At 46.8% G+C, this 20,224-nt stretch overlaps 1 pseudogene across 1 annotated transcript in view; it reads left to right on the top strand.

Moving 5' to 3' along the window:
- LOC147122828 (uncharacterized) overlaps positions 1-20,224 on the top strand; it is a 1,078,287-nt pseudogene that overhangs the window by 659,289 nt on the left and 398,774 nt on the right. The window contains exon 14 of the transcript XR_015080342.1: positions 6,314-6,477. The product of XR_015080342.1 is annotated as an uncharacterized LOC147122828 (transcript). The remainder of the gene's footprint in view (positions 1-6,313; positions 6,478-20,224) is intronic.

The following is a 20,224-nucleotide window of genomic DNA, read 5'->3' as shown; positions in this document are numbered from 1 at the left end:
TTGGGGAAGTTATACTGCTTTTGGGGTCGGATCATGGGGTCTCTGTCTACGCTGACCTCAAACCCGGTGACTCTCCCACAGTCGTGCTTGTGGGTGGCAAACACGGTCAGGTTTTCCGACACACACGCTTGCAAGTCCGTTGGGACGTCCACGACCAGAAGCTTGAGGTCGTAACCCCCTGTCGGCTTCATGGTGCACAGGGTCCCCTTTTCTCCCTTCCCTGGGATCACGACTACCTTACCTAACCCATTCTCGGCTCCCCAGAGACAGTGATTTCTGAGGTCCACGAGGATCCCGTGTTCCACCAAGAAATCAGACCCAAGGATGCCTTTACCCCCCCCTCATTCCACTTCAACAGGATACACGTCCATGTGGTGTGGAGTGCTCCCAAATGAATGGAGAGCGGGATGGAGTACGCGCCAGCCTGTTCTTTGCCTGTGAAACCCGCTACTGAGAATGGAGCCTGGGTAGACAGAGGTGAGGCAAAAGGCTTAGCTGTGTGGATCACGGTGCATGATGCTCCCGTATCCAACAGGTAACTACCCTTTTCCTTCTCCATCTCCACAACGGGTCTTCTCCACGCGTCATAGCGGAGCGAACACAGGTAGACGGGCTGCGTGGGCTTCAGTCATTTGGGCGCTTCGGTTGGGGTTGGGGAAGCAACAGGGCTGTTGACGACTGCCACTTTCCCCTGTGAGGTCATTAGAGACCGCATTGCCTCTAAAACCGACTCGATCGTATCGGGATGGATCGACACATCGGCTCCCTTCTCCCGGACGGGCGCTTGGGCTGGGGCTGAGGGAGTTTTTCCCTTTAAATCCTTCCAGGGATTTTTACAGTCCCGGCGCCAGTGACCTTCCTTCCCACACCCGTAACAACTACTCTTGGCTTGGGGAGGGCGATTCCCCTCCTGATGCCATTCCTTTTTTGCAGGAGCTGCAGGCCTCGCCTCATGCACCTTTCCCTTTGAGGAAGGCACATCCCTAGTCTTGTTGTTCCTGTAACCTATAGTGAGCTGATCAAGTACCAACTCTTCCATGGAGCGGGGGTTAGTGGGGTCAAACCATGTTTTGGCCTGCTCCCTCACCTGTGGCAAGCAATTGGCGACCAGGCACCGGAGCCAATGAGCCCTTTGGTCATCATTCAGCCCGGCCCGGGCCGGCCCGCCCGGACAGCTACGCCGATACACTGGCCACAACCTCCCGGCGAAAACCCGTGGGGGTTCTCCCTCTAGCTGTACCGTCCTTTCCAATCGGAGGAACGGAGCTCCGTCACCCTCCCCTATAATCTCCAGGATCTCGTCCCATAACTCCTCATACGCCTTGTGCCCTCTCTTGCTCTCGTCAGGGAGACACTGGAGGAGCGAGCTGTCCAGGGAGAACAGCAGCATTTTGGACTGTTCAACCCCATTGCAGTCATTAACTGCTGCGGTCTGCTCCACGTCCCTAAAATGGACGGAGGGATCTCCTGACTTGGAGAGTTTTGGGATGTGACTTATCATTTCCCTTAGCTGTCGTGCGCTATGGGGCATTATGATCTGATTCACGAGGGGTCCATCCTCGCCATCGTCGTTGCCCGGACCGAGCCTCCGGTGTCGAGTTGGACACATCGGCGCCAGCCCCGACTCTACTACCTGGTGTTGCTCTACCTCAAGAACCTCTGTGTCTGACTTCTCCGTTTCCTTCCCCGGAGTCCAAGACTCAGTATAGGCGGGAGGTGCCGAGGGCTCGGGGGTTGGTACCCCAACTGCCTCTTGCGGAATCAGTCTTTTGGATTCCTTGGCTAACAGTAGCTGGCTCGCTGGTGGGTTTATGAGGCACACCAAGCCGTTTGCCATTGCTAGGGCCGTTCTCAGGTCCTCTAGCTCCCTGTGGCAAGTGCTATGGTCGGTGTTCTCAGACCTATCCTCCATGGCCATCTTATATGCTGCCCTAGCCCCCAAAATGCTTTCCTCCTGTGTCGCTACCTGCTTAGCTAGGCGGAAACACCTATCTCTCATTCTACCTTCACTGGCCTTGGCCTCAATGACCTGACACTCCAAGTAATCTACCCTGGTCTCATGGCGGTGAGTTACGGATTGGCGTTCCTGATTCAGCGCGTTAAGCGATTGAATCAGTTTCTGACCTCCCGCAACCTTTTCCTCTACTTCTGTTAGTAGCCCTTTGATCTGGGCCGTCTGTGCTACAACGACCTGGTCCAAAAGCTGGACTTGCTTCTTGTAGCACATCAGCCAGACCGCCTTTTCTACCGATTTCTTATGCTCTTTGCTTTCTGTCCACTTGATGGCTGCGTCTAGCGGGCGCCTATCTCTCAATAGGTCAGATAGCCGCTGTTTTGTAAGGATTACCTTCCCAAAAACATAATCCGCTATTCTCTCATCCATCACATTTCGTTTAATCAAACCTTGATCTAACACGCTACATTCCTGCTGCCAAGGTCCTGCCGCGGTCGCCATCTCTGTAGGGGGTTTCTCTTGCTCGTTCTGGTCTCCTACCAGGCTTCGTGCAATAATTACCCTTGAGTGGTTCGACCCACTCTTCCCTACGGTTCTAGACCTTGGACTTAGGTGCAGGGAACTGTAGTGCAGAGAAAAACTCAATAGACCAGGTTGAATAGCACGAAATGGATGCTTTTATTATTAAACAGTTTGCAACATTATAAAATACATGTCATAAGCACAGATTAAAGTAACTACAAGCATGCACATATCTATAAACTTAACTCTATGGAAATGGGAAACACACGGCACATCGTAAAAGGGGAAACACATTACGATTACCCTTAACCCCCTCCCCTAGACCTAAACTAAGTTTTGACTTGAGGAACTCGGGATCATGCTCACCACTTTCAGATTCGCAAAAAGGGGGTTCGCAGCCTTTTTGGCACAGCTTTCCGTCGTCACGTGGATTTGGAAACTTCTGGCGCAGCTTGTTTTTCTTACGCGATGAAGCAGCAGATACAGCCTTGATGAGCGCTCGTCATGGATGAAAATCCGTTAAACCTGTGTTACCTTTACTGAAAGGCTGCCGAAGAACTGGATGCACATGGAGACTCTGCTACCGATGTGATATTGTAGAAATGCACATGGAAGGTCCGTTACCGAATGGGATGTTGAGGCACTGGAGTGCTAGGCCCTGAGTGTCTTCTTCTCCGGCCTGGGTCATCGATGATCTCCCGACAAAAGTACCCGGGCCACCCTCGTCGTCTTTCCGTCGTGGCTGAGCCTTGCCTGGCCGAACACCGACCACGTTCCGAAACCGAAGTGCTGCCTTAACCGAAGAGTCGTAGAAGTTCCGAAGCGAAGCGTAGCGCATACCGTAGCGCATAACCGTACTGATGGACTTTTTCAATCCACAGTTATACCCTTTTGGAACATTCTTATCTCCCGCCAAATCATAGTCCAGTCTTTGTAATATTTTTGGCGGGCAGAAACCTCTGCAGGGGCGCTTTGTCTTTGTAACGGGAGCCGGTGATAGCTTAACTGGCCTTCCTGGGCCGATAATGTCTTTTACTTTGTCACCGTAACTCGGTTCGTATATTGATCGGTCTGGAGATTGCCCTCGATGGCTGCTAAACGGTTTTCCTTTGTACAGTAAATGGGTTTAAATGTTCATTCAATTGTCCGCCCATTTCTTGATGGGTCTCATCCTGTTACCCAAAACTGTCCTGTACTTAGAATCTAATTAATATGTATGCTCAGTTCCATGAGTTTCGGTTTCCCGATACTGGCTTTCGCGGGCTTACTATCCTCAATCCACAAGCCTGTCTGGCTTGCAGTAACAGAAATCAAATGGTCCCAGAAACTGATCACGTGTTCCGGCGGCCATTTTGTATGCCCTTTTATCAAAGGTTTTTCTGTACAAGCTTCTTTTGGTCAATAAACTGTCTTATTAACCCTATTTTCTTGCGTGATTAATTACTGAAAATTTCAAATCTTACACAGCGGACTGGAAAACTGCAAATGTAATGCCCCTATTTAAGAAAGGAGGGAGACAGAAAGCAGGCAACTATCGACCAGTTAGTCTAACATCTGTCATTGGGAAAATGCTGGAGTCTATCATTAAGGAAGTGGTAGCAGGACATTTAGAAAATCATAATATAGTCAAGCAGAGTCAGCATGGTTTTATGAAAGGGAAATCATGTTTGACAAATTTGCTAGAGTTCTTTGAGGATGTAACGAGCAGGGTGGATAAAGGGGAACCAGTAGATGTCGTGTATTTGGATTTCCAGTAGGCATTCGATAAGGTGCCACATAAATGGTTACTACACAAGATAAGAGCTCACAGGGTTGGGGGTAATATATTAGCATGGATAGAGGATTGGCTAACTAACAGAAAATAGAGAGTCGGGATAAATGTGTCATTTTCAGGTTGGCAAACTGTAACTAGTCGGGTGCCGCAGGGATCAGTGCTGGGGCCTCAACTATTTACAATCTATATTAATGACTTGGATGAAGGGACCGAGTGTAATGTAGCCAAATTTGCTGATGATACAAAGATAGGTGGGAAAGCAAATTGTGTGGAGGATGCAAAGAATCTCCAAAGGGATATAGATAGGCTAAGTGAGTGGGCAAAAATCTGGCAGATGGAGTTTAATGTGGGAAAATGTAAGATTATCCACTTTGGTTGGAAAAATAAAAAAGCAAATTATTATTTAAATGGGGAGAGATTACAAAATGCTGAGGTACAGAGGGATCTGGGGGTCCTTGTACATGAATCACAAAAAAGTTAGCATGCAGGCACAGCAAGTAATTATTGCAAAGGGAATGGAGTATAAAAGTAGGGAAGTCCTGTTACAACTGTACAGGCATTGGTGAGACCACACCTGGAGTACTGCGTACTGTTTTGGTCTCCTTATTTAAGGAAGGATATACTTGCATTGGAGGCAGTTCAGAGAAGGTTCACGAGGTTGATTCCGGAGATGAAGGGGTTGTCTTATGAAGAAAGGTTGAGCAGGTTGGGCCTATACTCATTGGAGTTTAGAAGAATGAGAGGGGATCTTATTGAAACATATAAGATTCTGAAGGGGCTTGACAGGGTAGATGCAGAGAGGATGTTTCCCCTCGTGGGGGAATCTAGAACTAAGGGGCATAATTTCAGAATAAGGGGGAACCCTTTTAAATCGGAAATGAGAAGGAATTTCTTCTCTCAGAGGGTCATGAATCTTTGGAATTCTCTTCCCCAGAGAGCGGTGGAGGCTGGGTCATTGAATATATTTAAGGTGGAGATAGACAGATTTTTGTCTGTCTTCTCAGAATCAGGGTCAGCAGAGAAGCAGATGACAAGCTGTGTCATCTGTTATAATGACACCTGCAGCTATCACATACAGGCACTAGTAACAGTTAGCTGTGGCCAGTAACATGGCTGCACCTCTTTGCATGTTGCAATGCTGATCTTTAAGATTGGTGGTATAGTGTGGCACAGAGGGCAACCTCCTCTCAGCCATTTCATGAAAAGCCACCTTGACTTCAGCAGCCATCAAACGAGGGATTGGATGCTGAGTTGCTCTGCCATTTGTATGCAGACCCATGCCTGCATCCTTTCCTGTTATGTTTTGCCTGCCACTTCTTAATCTCCTACCCCATTAGCCCTGGCAAAGGCTGCTATAGTGTGAGATGGCCTTTAAAGCTCTTCAAAAACTTTCGCAATTTTTGCTCCCTTTGGGATACCCCCTTTTTAATTGTCCCCATTCTTTTAAATATTACTTTTATGTAATCTTCCTTTCCTAGCACACGTTGTTCCTAGATCAATCTGAGTATGCGTCTGGTGCTGTTACTAATGACACAAATGAGAATTGAATGCTATTTGTATTAACCTTTCCAGTGAGATTTGCTCCAATTCTAAGCCATTTATAAATTTATAACTGACTTAAATCTGAAGACAAAATTCAGCCCTACTGTATGAAGAATGATTATACTCCCCCGAGTACTGCAACTTTGCATAACAAGTCCCAACAACATGAAACATGCTGATTTTTGCCTTGGGTCATGGCGATTGATATTGTGAAATCTTCTCAGATCCAAAGTGTACAACCAGTGCTGATTACCAAAATACATTGCAACCAGTGTTGATTATCTTGTATCATCACTGTAACCATTGTGCAGTGAATGCAGTGCATCAGTCACTGTTCTACTGATAGTGGTCGCTGCACAGTAAAAAGAGGAGATTCATATTCAGAATGATACATGGTTTAGTTATTCCTTTCGTAAAGTATCTCAAGAAGAATCGCCTTAAGTCTATTACAAAATAAATGTTCCTTTGCTTTTTTTTGGTAACTGCTGCATTGATTTCTCTGTGTCATATTTACATTATAGCGTGCAGTAGCAAAAGCCAGTGAACTTCAGAGGAGGATTAATGCAGCTGTGAATATCCATGAGATATTCTCATGCAGTACTGATAGCCAACTATTCATGGAGTTTCTATCAAGTCAGAGTGCGAAGAATTTGGAACGATGGGAGAAACAATTGCAATTGAAGAGGTATGTTTATCTGATTAGATTTTTTGAGGGGCTTTTTTTTAAGTTGTTCAATGTGAAATATTGCTATGGGTAGGGTACTAATCGGTGCAAAATTCAGATCTGTAGCACCCATTTTTTGGCTGCTACGAGTGCCCTTAGAGGTCCAAAATGGCGTCCACGGCATGCGCACATACTTGTGGGCCAAATTGCGCTGGATGCCATATTGGTGAGTGCGTTAGTGCGGGCGCAGTGAACACCCACCGCAAGTCTGCAGAGCAGGCAAATCATGATGTCAATTAGCAATTAGTGTGTGATGCTGATTTGATGCCAGCGCTGCCATTTTGGAGCTCAAACCTCCAGCTCACACCTCTCTTAAGCTCGCACAGCTGAACACAGCAGGAAGGAGCCCCCCACCCCCACCAGTGCTATTTAAAGGGCTCATCACCTACTTACAGGTTAGTTACTGATTGATTTCTTCTGGCTGTTGGTATGCATCTACAAGTATTTGGTGCTTCCTATAGTTGTTTACAGTTGCCAAAGTCTACAGGGAGTGGTGTGGCAGGTGCTTAAGGACATTTTGCTGACTTCAAGGCTTCTGCACAAACCACTTGCTGCCAGACATGGGTGCATTAGTAGGAATTCCCCTTGGAATACAGCATGACTTGGAGAATGAGCAGAGGGCACGCAGAGCAGGACAAGCTACTGGAAGCGGGAGGAGGAGGAGGAGGAGAAGAAGGTTTTCAGCAGGAGACCTTATCCACCCAGGGGTTTCAGGGAGCAATGTGTGAGATGACTGTGCTTCAGGAAGGACGTCCTCACAGAAATCTGCCACCTGCTGCAGCCTCAACTGCAACTTCAGAGCAGGGCAAGGACCGCATTGCCAGTGGCTGTAAAGGTGATCATGGCGATGAACTTTTATGCATCTGGCTCCTTCCAGGCTGGAGCTGGAGATATTTGCAACATCTGTATGCCATCCTCTGTTGGGTAATGGAGGTCACTGACTGCACGCACATCACATGTCAACTCTGCCATGTACCAAAACTGAAAGGGAATCCACTCCCTCAATGTCCAGCTGGTGTGTGACCATAGGCTGCGCATCATGCAGGTTAATGCCCAGTATTTTTTTTTTCGCTTATGTGATCTGGGCATCGCTAGTAAAGCCAGCATTTATTGCCCATCCCTAGTTGCCGTTGAGAATGTGGTAGTGAGCCGCCTTCTTGAACCGCTGCAGTCCATGTGGTGAAGGTACTCCCACAGTGCTGTTAGGTAGGGAGTTCCAGGATTTTGACCCAGCGATGATGAAGGATCGGTGATATATTTCTAAGTCAGGATGGTGTGTGACTTGGAGGGGAACTTGGAGGTGGTGGTGTTCCCATGCGCCTGCTGCCCTTGTCATTCTAGGTGGAAGAGGTCACGGGTTTGGGAGATGCTGCCGAAGAAGCCTTGGCGAATTGCTGCAGTGCATCTTGTACACACTGCAGCCACGGTACGCCGGTGGTGGAGGCAGTGAATGATTAAGGTGGTGGATGGGGTGCCAATCAAAGGGTCTGCTTTGTCCTGGATGGTGTCGAGCTTCTTTGAGTGTTGTGGAGCTGCACTCATCCAGGCAAGTGGAGAGTATTCCATCACATTCCTTACTTGTGCCTTGTAGATGGTGGAAAGGCTTTGGGGAGTCAGGAGGTGAGACACTCATCGCAGAATACCTAACCTCTGACCTGCTCTTGTTGCCACAGTATTTATGTGGCTGGTTCAGTTAAGTTTCTTGTCAATGGTGACCCCCAGGATGTTGTGGTGGGAGATTCGGCGATGGTAATGCCGTTGAATGTCAAGCGGAGGTGGTTAGACTCTCGCTTGTTGGAGATAGTCATTCCCTGGCACTTGTGTGGCACGAATGTTACCTGCCTCTTATCAGCCCAAGCCTGAATGTCGTCCAGGTCTTGTTGCATGTGGGCATAGACTGCTTCATTATCTGAGGAGTTGTGAATGGCACTGAACACTGTGCAGTCATCAGCGAACATCCCCATTTCTGACCTTATGTTGGAGAGAAGGTCATTGATGAAGCAGCTGAAGATGGTTGGGTCTAGGACACTGCCCTGGGGAACTCCTGCAGTGATGTCCTGGGGCTGTGATGATTGACCTTCAACCACCACAACCATCTTCCTTCGTGCTAGGTATGACTCCAGCCAGTGGAGCGTTTTCCCCCGATTCCCATTGACTTCAGTTTTACTAGGGCTCCTTGATGCCACACTTGGTCAAATGCTGCCTTGATGTCAAGGGCAGTCACTCTCACCTCACCTCTGGAATTCAGCTCCTTTGTCCATGTCTGGACCAAGGCTGTAATGAAATCGGGAGCCAAGTGGTCTTGGCAGAACCCAAACTGGGCATCAGTGAGCAGGTTCACAGAATCACAGAAACCCCACAGTGCAGATAGAGGCCATTTCGGCCCATCGAGCCTGCACCGACACATATCCCACCCGATCCCCATAACCCCTACACCAACACATATCCAGTTATTGGTGAGTAAGTGCCACTTGATAGCACTGAATCCGCTGACGACATTGCTGATGACTCCGTTGCGCAACCCACACACACGTGCACAGCATGCATACAATGAAAGTCATGCTGTCACACAAAATATGATAGAGCAGATCACTGGCATGCTGAAACAATGCTTCCGCTGCCTGGACCACTCTGAAGGAGCCCTGCAGTACTCAGCAGAGCGGGTGTCAAGATTCGTGGTGATCTGCTGCATGCTGCACAACCTCACCATCATAAGGGTGCAGCCCTTGGCACCAGCTATACGTTGAGAATTTGAGGAGGAGGAAGAGGAAGAAAAGGAGGAAGAGGAAGGGAGAAGGCAACCTCGACAACCCCTTTCTGGCCGGAATGTCCGCGAAGAACTCATCCGAGTGAAGTACTGGTAACCGCAACCCCAATTGCCCATTCACTATCAGTCCCACACCTTACCTTCCCTCTGTCACTGACCATCACAGTATTGGCTATAATGCAAAAATAAAAGCCTCCACAAAATAAACATTCCAAACCAAATTTATAAATCAAATCTTGTCACATTGCATACAAATGTCAACTAATCACTCTTGTGCTTTTCCTTAGTGCCAGTCTTCCGTGTGCCTTTGCCTGTGCTAGTGCTCCTATGCAGTGCTACCCCAGTGGCTGCAGCATGACTGGTGGAAGGCTGCTGACTTTCAGTGGAGGAGATGCTAGATGGCTTTGCAGGACGACTTCGAGCAGCTTTGGGCCTAGAAGGCAACAGCAAGGGCACTGGCGGAGTGGCAGTGGTAGGAGGACAAATGCTGTCATCCTGAGAGAGGACAGCAGGTTCGTGCTTGATGGAGCACCGGGATGGCGCCTAAGTGATCCTAGTAATCTGTTGGAGGACAGATTGCTGGACTGCTGTGACACCCTGCAAGCCCCTTTGAACACTAGAATCCACAGCCATGCTGGTTGCAGTCTGAGCTTCCACTGCAGCACTCAGACATTGAGTGCCTGCTGCTTGTGCTGCAATGGAAGCTGAGACATCGGCCATCAGATGCTGCATGATGGTTGGGTCTACAAGTGTACTAATGGAGTTGGCCACCACTTGCATGCTGGAAAGGATGGGCTCCGAGGTGTGCACAAAGCCCTGTGGCAAGTTGGTGCTGGACTCCTCCATGCACCAACCATTTCATTGTGTATACTGATCAGCCTTCTTCTGTAGCCTGCCCCATCGAAGTCCTCATCTGAGTCTTCTGCAGCAGAACTCGCCCTCCAGCAAGCTGGCAGCTGCGCTATCCTTGCCCTCTGCCCTGGCTGCAGGCCACTCGTGTCCGGTGTATAACCATGTGCAGATCCCGCCTCTAATCTATCCTCTAAATTATGTGGTGTCAGTATCTGAGCTGGTGGCTGCGAGTGTGAAATTGAGTGATGGGGTGTCTTCATCTTCACTATTTTCTTGCTCTTCCACCTTTGCCTGGCCAGGTGGTAGTTCTTGGCTACCTGAAAGGAGAAAGGCACAAGGGTAGGGTTGTGGTGAGGGGAGGGGGAAAAGCAGGAAGTGCATGCTTACACCATCTGCAACTTGTAAATCAGAAGAGATTGTGTGATGTGGGGAAAGTGGGATGTGAGAAGGAGGATTAGGCATGAGGATAGCATAATCTTTGATGGTTTTAGCCCCGCCGCTGGCCGCGGCCTCAGCAATGGTCGTCCAAATAATGGCCTGCACCGTCTCCTCCATGGGGGTTAGGACATGCAGGTGCGCCTGTCCCCCACCAGTTGTCTCCTGTTGTCTCCAGTTGTGCGCCACCTTGTCCTGCAATAGAGATGGAAGTGTGTCAGTGAGTGTGGTGCAGCCTGTTTGGGTGATGTGGGTTTCATGGTGGAATAGCTGGCAGTGTGTGCAAGCTGTGAGATGTGAGTGTGAGGCTTGCAGCAGTGCTAAGTGTGTGAGGGCGAGGTGAAGCTATGAATGCTAGGTATAAGTCCTGATTGATAGAGACTGTTGATAGATGAGTGATGAGGGTGTGGTGCATTGAGCAGTGGCTGAGGCTAGTGATGCAGTTGGTAGGCTATGGCATTTGATGCATTCACTGACCTTGACTACTCATGTGAGGTCATTGAACTTCTTGCAGCACTGCATCCATGTCCTCGGGGCTTGACTCCTGGCATTGACTACCACAGCTATCTGCTCCCACTGCCTTCAGAGCATGTGTCTGGAGGGCCTCCTGGCTCCCGGAGATACAGAAAATCTCTTCTCCTTTCCAGCTCCTCCACCAAGGCCTCCAGTCGAGCGTTAGAAAAGCTTAGAGCATGCTTTCTCCCATGTTGTGCCATTATTGAGTGTTGCAGGTCACGATCAGCTGTAGAATTACTTCCAGCACCTGCTCCAGCCACAATGCACCTCCCCTTTAAGAGGTGCAGGCTAGATTTAAGTAGTGCAGGCTAGCTTTAACTGATGTGAGCCTTTCAAGATTTTGGGCTGCCTGCTGATGCGTGCAGCCAATCAACAGCACGGTTAGCACTGGCTGCATGCTGCAATCATGTTAATCAGCAGGCAGCACTAAGTTGGCATGCTGCCTGCATCACATTGAACAGGCGTGGGTTAATCGTGCATCTCGATCCCTGTGCCCCTTTTCGGGGATTATCGAATTTACCCCCCCATTATGTTTTACCATTTGCATCCACTGTCTCTTTGCATCCTAAACTCTGGAATTCCCTCCCTAAACCTCTCTGTCTCTCTACCCCTCTCTCCTCCTTTAAGGTGCTCCTTAAAACCTACCTCAGTCACCTGTCTTAATATCTCCTTATGTGGCCTGTTGTCAAATTTTGTTTGATAATCACTCCTGTAAAGCGTGCTGGGATGTTTTACTATGTTAAAGGCGTTATATAAATGCAAGTTATTGTTGTCTACATCCAATTATTTTATATCAGGTACTGCATACATCTTTGCATGGAAGGTTTTGCCTATGTTATTCCAGCAGTTTGCCAGAATCACAACCTCTTTTTCAGAAAAGTATCTCCTGCTCCATCACTGCAACATTTTTATTTCCCTCAACGTCTCAATTGTCTAAATTAATAGCTTGTCTTAGTTTGTTTTCCAAACAGTAGGGATAACTGGTTGATATTCTGTAGCTTTGATTGGTCTCATATTAAATGGGGAAAAAAACAAGAAACATGCTGGCTGAATTAAGCTCTTGAAATGTTGGAATCCTACCCCTCATCATCATGAATCATCTATGTAATATATTAACATTGTTATGTGGGTTGAATGCTCCACTGAAGACTACTATGTAAACATTTCCTTGCTAAAATGTTTGCACTTCCTGGTAATGCCAGTAATGGTGCTCTAATATAATTTTCAATGTTAATCTTGTGCCCTACCTGTCATGGCTCTCCGTAACACTACCATGTGGTGGTGCATTATCTTTTCCCACTAATTATTCAAAATGCTTCCTGTCTTTTAATGCCTTCATTAACGTTACTACTTGAAGGCTTCAGCATCTTCTAAAAGCTTGAACGTTGACTTTTTTTTGAGCTGCAATTCTGTTAGCAGAGTTTGGATTGTGCAGTCTAAGCATATGCAGTGAGATCAATTTCTCAGAATGCATGAGTAACATTTAGACAATTAACCTGCTGAATATTTTTCTCTAGCTTCTAGCAGTATTTTCTTAGTTGTTTTACAGAATTAGATGATGAATTTCAAAAGATTTATTAAGGCAATGTTTATACTGAGTGCTTTTTAAACAGAGAGGCTGTGTGTTTGTGTGTGTATGAGAGAGAAAAAACTTGACAGACTGATTATATACCAGTTATAGCTTTTGTTTTGTGTTCTATCAAGTTTAGAAAGCATTTAAGTTGAGAAGGAGACAGAGGTATCAATTTTCGTTGTCAGTGCACATTGGGCGGGCGGCAGGTAGGGTGCTATGGACACCTGCCTGATTTCATGGTTAGGCCTCATAAGTGGGGGTGGCGGGGGTGGTGGTAGATTGGAAATCCTACACAGAGCTGAGCCGGAAGTGGAGCAGCATTAAGAAAAAGGGAGTCAATACTGGGGAGTGGGGGTTGGTCGGGAAACCACAGAGGGAACGGCAGCAGGTGGGAGGAATTTTGTTGGTCAGAGAACCTTGTTCCAATATACAGCGCTCAGTTCCAAGTTTTGGGTGGGAGCACTGGCTGCCTGTTTGAAGTCCCGTTCAAAAATTGCATCAGGCAGGCCTTGGATGAGAAGATAGCGAAAGGTTTTTTTTTAAATGTTGTCTGACTGCCATGTTATTCATACTGAGAAACAGGGCAATAGTAATATGAAAATTATCCCCAGAGTATATTTCCTCATCTTAATTTGAGAGCATAATTTCAAAAAATATGAGCTACATTTTGAAGCAAAGAGAAAACCTCTATTATTTGTTTTGTGAGAGTCTGAGATGTAAACATTCTAATAGCTGACACCTGTGAGACTGGGGCACTGACAGGATCAGACCAGATGGGGCTATAGATCTTCCTTTTCCTCATCAGAAACACAGGGGCCTAGAAATTGAGTAGCCTTAGCGCCGCATTTGAGGCGCTAGAGGGCCTAGCGCTGGAGTTATGGCCAGTTTAGAAATTCCCTGGGGCCCTAGAATCAGCGGTAGACCGGTTGCGCTGCGCCGGCACCGATGACGTCATCGGTGTGCGCAGCGTCCCAGTTGCCGTGGTGACAGGCCCCAGCGCCGAAATTGAGTTGCGGCCGCCTCGCCCGTGGCAGCCGCAACTAGGATTTTTTCAACCGAGTCTTCCCCGAGTTAGCGCCGGCGCATTAAGGTCGCGCGGCGGCCGGCCGCTTTCCCGCCGGCCGCCTGCCCGCACCTCCCTCCCCGGACTCCTCCACCCCCCCCCCCGCGGAACAGATGCGTCTGGCCTGCAAGCCCGGCACTTGTCCGAGGTGCCGGGCTCATTTTTTTCAATATTTGAACGGACAGCGGGCGGGTGCAGGCAGCTCCTCCTTATCTGAAGGAGGAGGCCTGCACTTCCCCAGCCTGCCGCACTGCATCGGGTCCCGCAGCGCCGGATTAGCGCCGCAATGTGGCAGTCAGCGCCCATTGGGAGGCGCTCACGCCCGCCAGTAGCGCCGGCAGCCGTCTGGGCGCGGCGCTACTGAATTTTTGGCGCGCGCAGGGGGACTTAGCGCCGGCGCTAAATTTCCGGCGCTAAAGCCCTGGCGCGGCGCCAACTCAATTTCTAGGCCCGGGTTTCTATGCCCAAGCTGTATTCTTAAATCAGAGGCAAAAGAAAAACCATAAACCCTGAAATACAGAAAAGGCCTGGCAATCTAAGTTGATCAGCATCTGAAGGAGAAAGATAGGTTAATGTTTCAGGAGGCATCCTTTATTAAAACTGCCATCATCTGGCTGGAGAAGCCATTTTTATAGGACTGAGAAGAACCGGTCAGAACATTCTCGAGATTATTGTTGTCATTATTAGCAGATGAACACTATAAATGAGATAGTACCTTCACTAAAATAATGGACAGAGGAAGGTCACATGAAAGAGCTAAGCCTTGCTTTGCTGATATCTTAACAGTAATTTCTAGGCTAATTTTTCAATCAGCTGTTTTTAGACATAAGTTGTGGGAAATTCAGGGGAAATTTAAACCAGAGTACAAAAAATTTGCAAACTTATCCTGACTAGAAACAAATAGCCAAAAATAGACTGATAAAAAGAAATATATGGAAGGAGAATGTAGGCAGCAGTGCTTTTTTATATCATATGGAAAGAAAAACATAAAACTTATATATTTTATTTTGATGTGTTTGTTATTGTAACATGAGGGACACAAGGACACAGGATAATTAGTTCCTCTAAATAAATTGCAAGAAAGTAATGGGGGGGGTGGAGGAGCTAAACACGATTAAAATCACTAAGGAGATGGTACTCGGTAAAATAATGGGACTTAAGGCGGATAAATCCCCCGGACCTGATGGCCTACATCCTAGGGTCTTGAGAGAAGTGGCGGTAGGGATTGTGGATGCATTGGTGATTATTTTCCAAAACTCCCTGGACTCAGGAAAGGTCCCGGCAGATTGGAAAACTGCTAATGTAACACCCTTATTTAAGAAGGGAAGTAGACAAAAGGCCAGAAACTATAGACCAGTTAGCCTAACATCTGTGGTTGGCAAAATGTTGGAGTCCATTATTAAGGAAACAGTAACAGAGCATTTGGATAAACATAATTTAATAGGACAGAGTCAGCATGGTTTTATGAAGGGGAAGTCATGTTTGAAAAATTTGCTCAAATACTTTGAGGACGTAACATACAGGGTGGATAATGGGGAACCAGTGGATGTAGTGTATTTGGACTTCCAAAAGGCATTTGACAAGGTTCCACACAAAAGATTACTGATCAAGATAAAAGATCACGGGATTGGGGGTAATATACTGGCATGGGTGGAAGATTGGCTATCTAACAGAAAACAAAGAGTTGGGATAAATGGTTCGTTCTCGGGCTGGCAATCAGTAACCAGTGGTGTTCCGCAGGGGTCAGTGCTAGGACCCCAACTCTTTACAATCTATATTAACGATTTGGAGGAAGGGACCGAGTGCAACATATCCAAGTTTGCCGACGATACAAAGATGGGAGGGAAAGCAGTGAGTGAGGAGGACATAAAAAACCTGCAAAAGGACATAGACAGGCTAAGTGAGTGGGCAGAGATTTGGCAGATGCAATATAATGTTGGAAAGTGTGAGGTTATGCACTTTGGCAGAAAAAATCAAACAGCAAGTTATTATCTAAATGGAGAGAAACTGCAAAGTGCTACAGTACAAAGGGATCTGGGGGTCCTGGTGCATGAAACACAAAAAGTTAGTATGCAGGCGCAGCAGGTGATCAGGAAGGCCAATGGAATCTTGGCTTTTATTGCAAGGGGGATGGAGTATAAAAACAGGGAAGTCTTGCTTCAGTTATACAGGGTATTGGTGAGGCCACACCTGGAATACTGCGTGCAGTTTTGGTTTCCATATTTAAGAAAAGATATACTTGCTCTCGAGGCGGTTCAGAGAAGGTTCACTCGGTTGATTCCAGAGATGAGGGGGTTGACGTATGAGGAAAGGTTGAGTAGGTTGGGACACTACTCATTGGAGTTCAGAAGAATGAGAGGCGATCTTATCGAAACATATAAGATTGTGAGGGGGCTTGATCGGGTGGATGCGGTGAGGATGTTTCCACTGATGGGTGAGACTAGAACTAGGGGGCATAATCTTAGAATAAGGGGCTGCCCTTCCAAAACTGAGATGAGGAGAAACTTCTTCACTCAGAGGGTAGTAAATCTATGGAATTTGCTACCCCAGAGAGCTGTGGAAGCTGCAACATTAAATAAATTTAAAATGGAGATAGACAGTTTCCTAGCAGATAAGGGAATTAGGGGTTACGGGGAGAGGGCAGGGAAGTGGACGTGAGTCTAGATTCAGATCAGCCATGATCCTATTGAATGGCGGAGCAGGCCCGAGGGGCCGTATGGCCTACTCCTGCTCCTACTTCTTATGTTCTTATGTTCTTATCACAGAGTTCAGCAAATATCTGACAGTTTATGAATGTTGTGGTCATAAGTTCACCAATAGGTACCTATTTGCCCAGTGTGTATATATAAATACATTTTATATATACAGTAATTTAACTTCCTATTCCAATTAGTATTCTTACCATGCTGATGAAGAAGTCTGTTTATTTGATGTGAAGATTTTCCAATACTTTTGAAGATCAAAGTCATGCATCTGATACAGATGGGGGAGGGGGGATAGTGGTGGGGGTAGAGATTTTCCTGTTCTTGCATTAGAGTGTATTGGATCACTTTGGTGAAGTGAGTAGAGAATATTAATGCGGGGACAAAAACTAGGTAGGTTCCCTTATGGACATGTGATCCTCCACACTCGATTTTCATCTGCTCACTATGCTTAAATGATCCAATACACTCAAATCTGCACCAGGATCTTACTGATTTCATGATGTAAATTTTGAAAGAGGTGTGAAACACCTATCACATGGCAGGATCTCTGATATTAATAGCTTACTGGTTCACCTCACCTTGGAATTAGTCATGCAAAAAAACATTGGATTGGAAGCATGGCATATTTGTCTTTCAGTTTTCATAAGCAGGGGAATTAAATGTTTTAAGAACTCTACAACTTCAATAAATTAAATCTATTTTTGTGTCAAAGTTTTTTTGCTGTGTGCATTGGAGCTGTGAGCATGTAGGAATGGAGGTGAAAAGGGCCCCGAAAATCCACAGGATGCCAGGATCATGCTTGCCATTGGCCTCCAGAACTAACTCTACCATAGTTTGTGGGATCAGCAGGAGAGCACCTCATCTGTATGGTGCAAGCACCATTGCAGTTTCACGTCTAGTGCACATCTGCCTCCCTGATCTTGGCGGAGGGGTTGCTCTGCCCCAAACCCAGCCATATCCTATGTAAGGGGACTGATTAATATACAGTGAAACCTGTAGAAACAGACACCCCTAAAAAACAGACACCTGCAAAAAACAGACACTTATTGACAGTCCCAAATAATTTGCATTGTAAAAGATACAAACTGCACCTTGAAACAACGGACAGTCGCAAATTACAAACTACGAACAGCCTTCAATGCACCAAATCAGTTTACAATTTAAAACACGGGACATGCAAGTAAGTGTGATTTGGCAGCGGGTGAAAGAAGCGGCTTTTTTGTAATGGAGATCTCTTTACTCAGCATCCATAGCGGTAGAGAAACCGCTCTATCTCTGGGATTGAATCCTTGCATGGCTCTATCCCAGGAGTAGAGCAGTTTCGCAGCCACTATGAATGCTGGGTAAAGAACTCCCCATTTCCCACGTACCGTAAATAATGACTAACAGCCTGGTTACGGGAATCAGAATCAGGTTAAGCCGCATTCATTTTAAACAGAATAATTTCCTGTCTATTCCATGGAGCTTGTCACAGGCTACTGCTACGTGCCGTCACCCGCAGAGAACCATAACTGAGTCGCAAATTGGGGGCCCTGAAATCGCAAGGGGATTTGAAATCGCGGGGGCTCAAGAGTTGGGAGGAGGGGGCGACTGGGGAATGCTGGCTCTGGGGGAGATGGAGATTGGGGAATGGGGGCTCAGGGAAGAGGAAAACTGGGAATGGGGGCTCAGGGGAAATGGAGACTAGGAATAGGGGTTGTGGGGCAGAGATGGAAATGGGGGCTGGGGGGAGAGATGGAGACTGGGGAATAGGGACTCCGGGGGATAGGTAAAGACTGAGGGCTCTGGGGGAGAGATGGAGGGAATTATTTCCCTCTTTGTCTGATCACGGGTGGACTCCTGGTTATTGGAACTTCTCACGCAACAGCTGCAGGCACAAAACTGCAAATAAAGATTCTCAACTACAGGGAACCCAACCTTTAAGGTAAATCCAATAACATTTGTGGAAGTCATGTGATCCGATGTCATGTGATCTGACATTACATGGTCAGATGTCATGTGGTCAGAACATCACGTGATCAAACCTCCAGGAATGCCTCCAACCAGAGTTGGCAACCCTACTCCAGCAGTATGTCAGGTACTGATGAGCTGCTAACAGCCCCCTACCCACCCCCAGTACTTCAAACATTAGCAGCTGTAGCATATGGAGGGAGGGGGTCCCGGACAGGGGTCTACAGGATATAAATCCCTCCAGTTTAGATGGGATCTCCCAGGCACTTGGCCCTACAGCAGCCACCTCGCCCTGTGCAGGCTGCCAACATAGCAGATCCCAGGATCAGGACATCCCTCCCTCAATGGAAAAGGACCCCAGGATGGCAATGAACTGGGAAACCCAACAAACATAAAATAGAACTAAAATCACATCCTGCTGGCAGATCTCCAGAATTAGGCACAATCCCAGGTGATGGATATTTGGCTCATCCGGTTTACTGTACATACAATGCCCATTTTGAAAATAAGGACACCTGCAAATAAGGGACTCCTGATACAAGTCCCTTAGGTGTCCCTAATTTACAGGTTTCACTGTTACATTTTTGTTTTAATTGCACCATTATTCAACGATCCAATCTTGCCTGGTCTGGATCCCACTCTTGGGGCCCACTATTGCTCCTCTGGAGGTTGATCTCCCTGAGCATACCAGCCTCTAGAACTATGACAGGTCCAAAATGAACTGGGGAAGTGAGAACTCCTAATGACGTTTGCCTTGTAGGGGGCAGGCAGAGGTACTGGCTCTTACAAAATGCACCAAAAAATCCCGGAAACAGGGGAAACCCAGCGCAACTGGCACTCTGCTGGTTTCTGGTGGGCTCCACTGATCTCCTGCCAGAGTTATGGTGGGACACAGGATTTTTGTGGCTAAAATAAATTAGTTAAATAAAATGAAATCTGTCATAACTACAAAGATAAAATAGGTGTGAAATTCTTAAAAGGGCCTTACAATACAAAGAAATATTTCTCTGTTCTCTCTGTGTTGAGCAAGAATGACATTTTTCAATAAGCCTGCTGAAAAAGGCCAATAAATAATCATGTCTTCTGACATTCTGGGAATCTTGTGAAGGCTGGTAAGCACACTCCACTTTGGTGCTGTGGTGTTGTGTTATCCACAGCAACACAATTGTTACTTCCACTCATTGATTGTTCTCACAGACCAATCACGGTGCTGGAAAGAAGTATTCCATCTTCCATAAGCAACATTCAAGACAGGCCAGTTGTTTTTGAAACTTGTGAATCTCATTGGCTGCAGGCAATCTGTGAGCCACAGTGAGGTTTTCTGATACACGCCACACTCCAGCTGCAGTCTAAGCACAACAGTGGTTACCCATCACAGCAATACAGCAAATTCACTGAAGCGATATATCACGTAACTGACATAAGGAAAAAAATTGCACACCTCAGGTGCAGGGCCACAGAAATATAATGGCTTATTATTTCTGTTGAGCTGATTGCATTCATTTGACTTCCCTGTGTCCACTATTTTAATGCAACCATTAACCTGTCTATTTAAATAGGTTACTGCCACTAAAATAACAAACAAAGGAAGGTCGAAGGAACCTGTTGCGTGTTCCTTCATTAACATCAACAACAGTAATTTGTAGGCTAATATTTTTAATACTATTCACCTACTTCTTTACAAAAGTAGCTTAAGATGCAAATAACTTGAGTGCTGATTGCCCAGTTGGCCTCATGGTGAGGAGGCTCCAGGCAGGTAATCAGTCATTCTGTTTTATTCTTTCTTTCTCTAAAAGCTCACACTATTATTTGCAGTATAATTTTTTTGTTGTATTTACTGCAGTGGA

Source organism: Somniosus microcephalus, chromosome 2, assembly GCF_052327205.1.
Source record: "Somniosus microcephalus isolate GS21.2 chromosome 2, FLI_Smic_1.0, whole genome shotgun sequence".
Taxonomy (NCBI): domain Eukaryota; kingdom Metazoa; phylum Chordata; class Chondrichthyes; order Squaliformes; family Somniosidae; genus Somniosus; species Somniosus microcephalus.
This window is presented reverse-complemented; position numbering and strand designations above follow the sequence as displayed.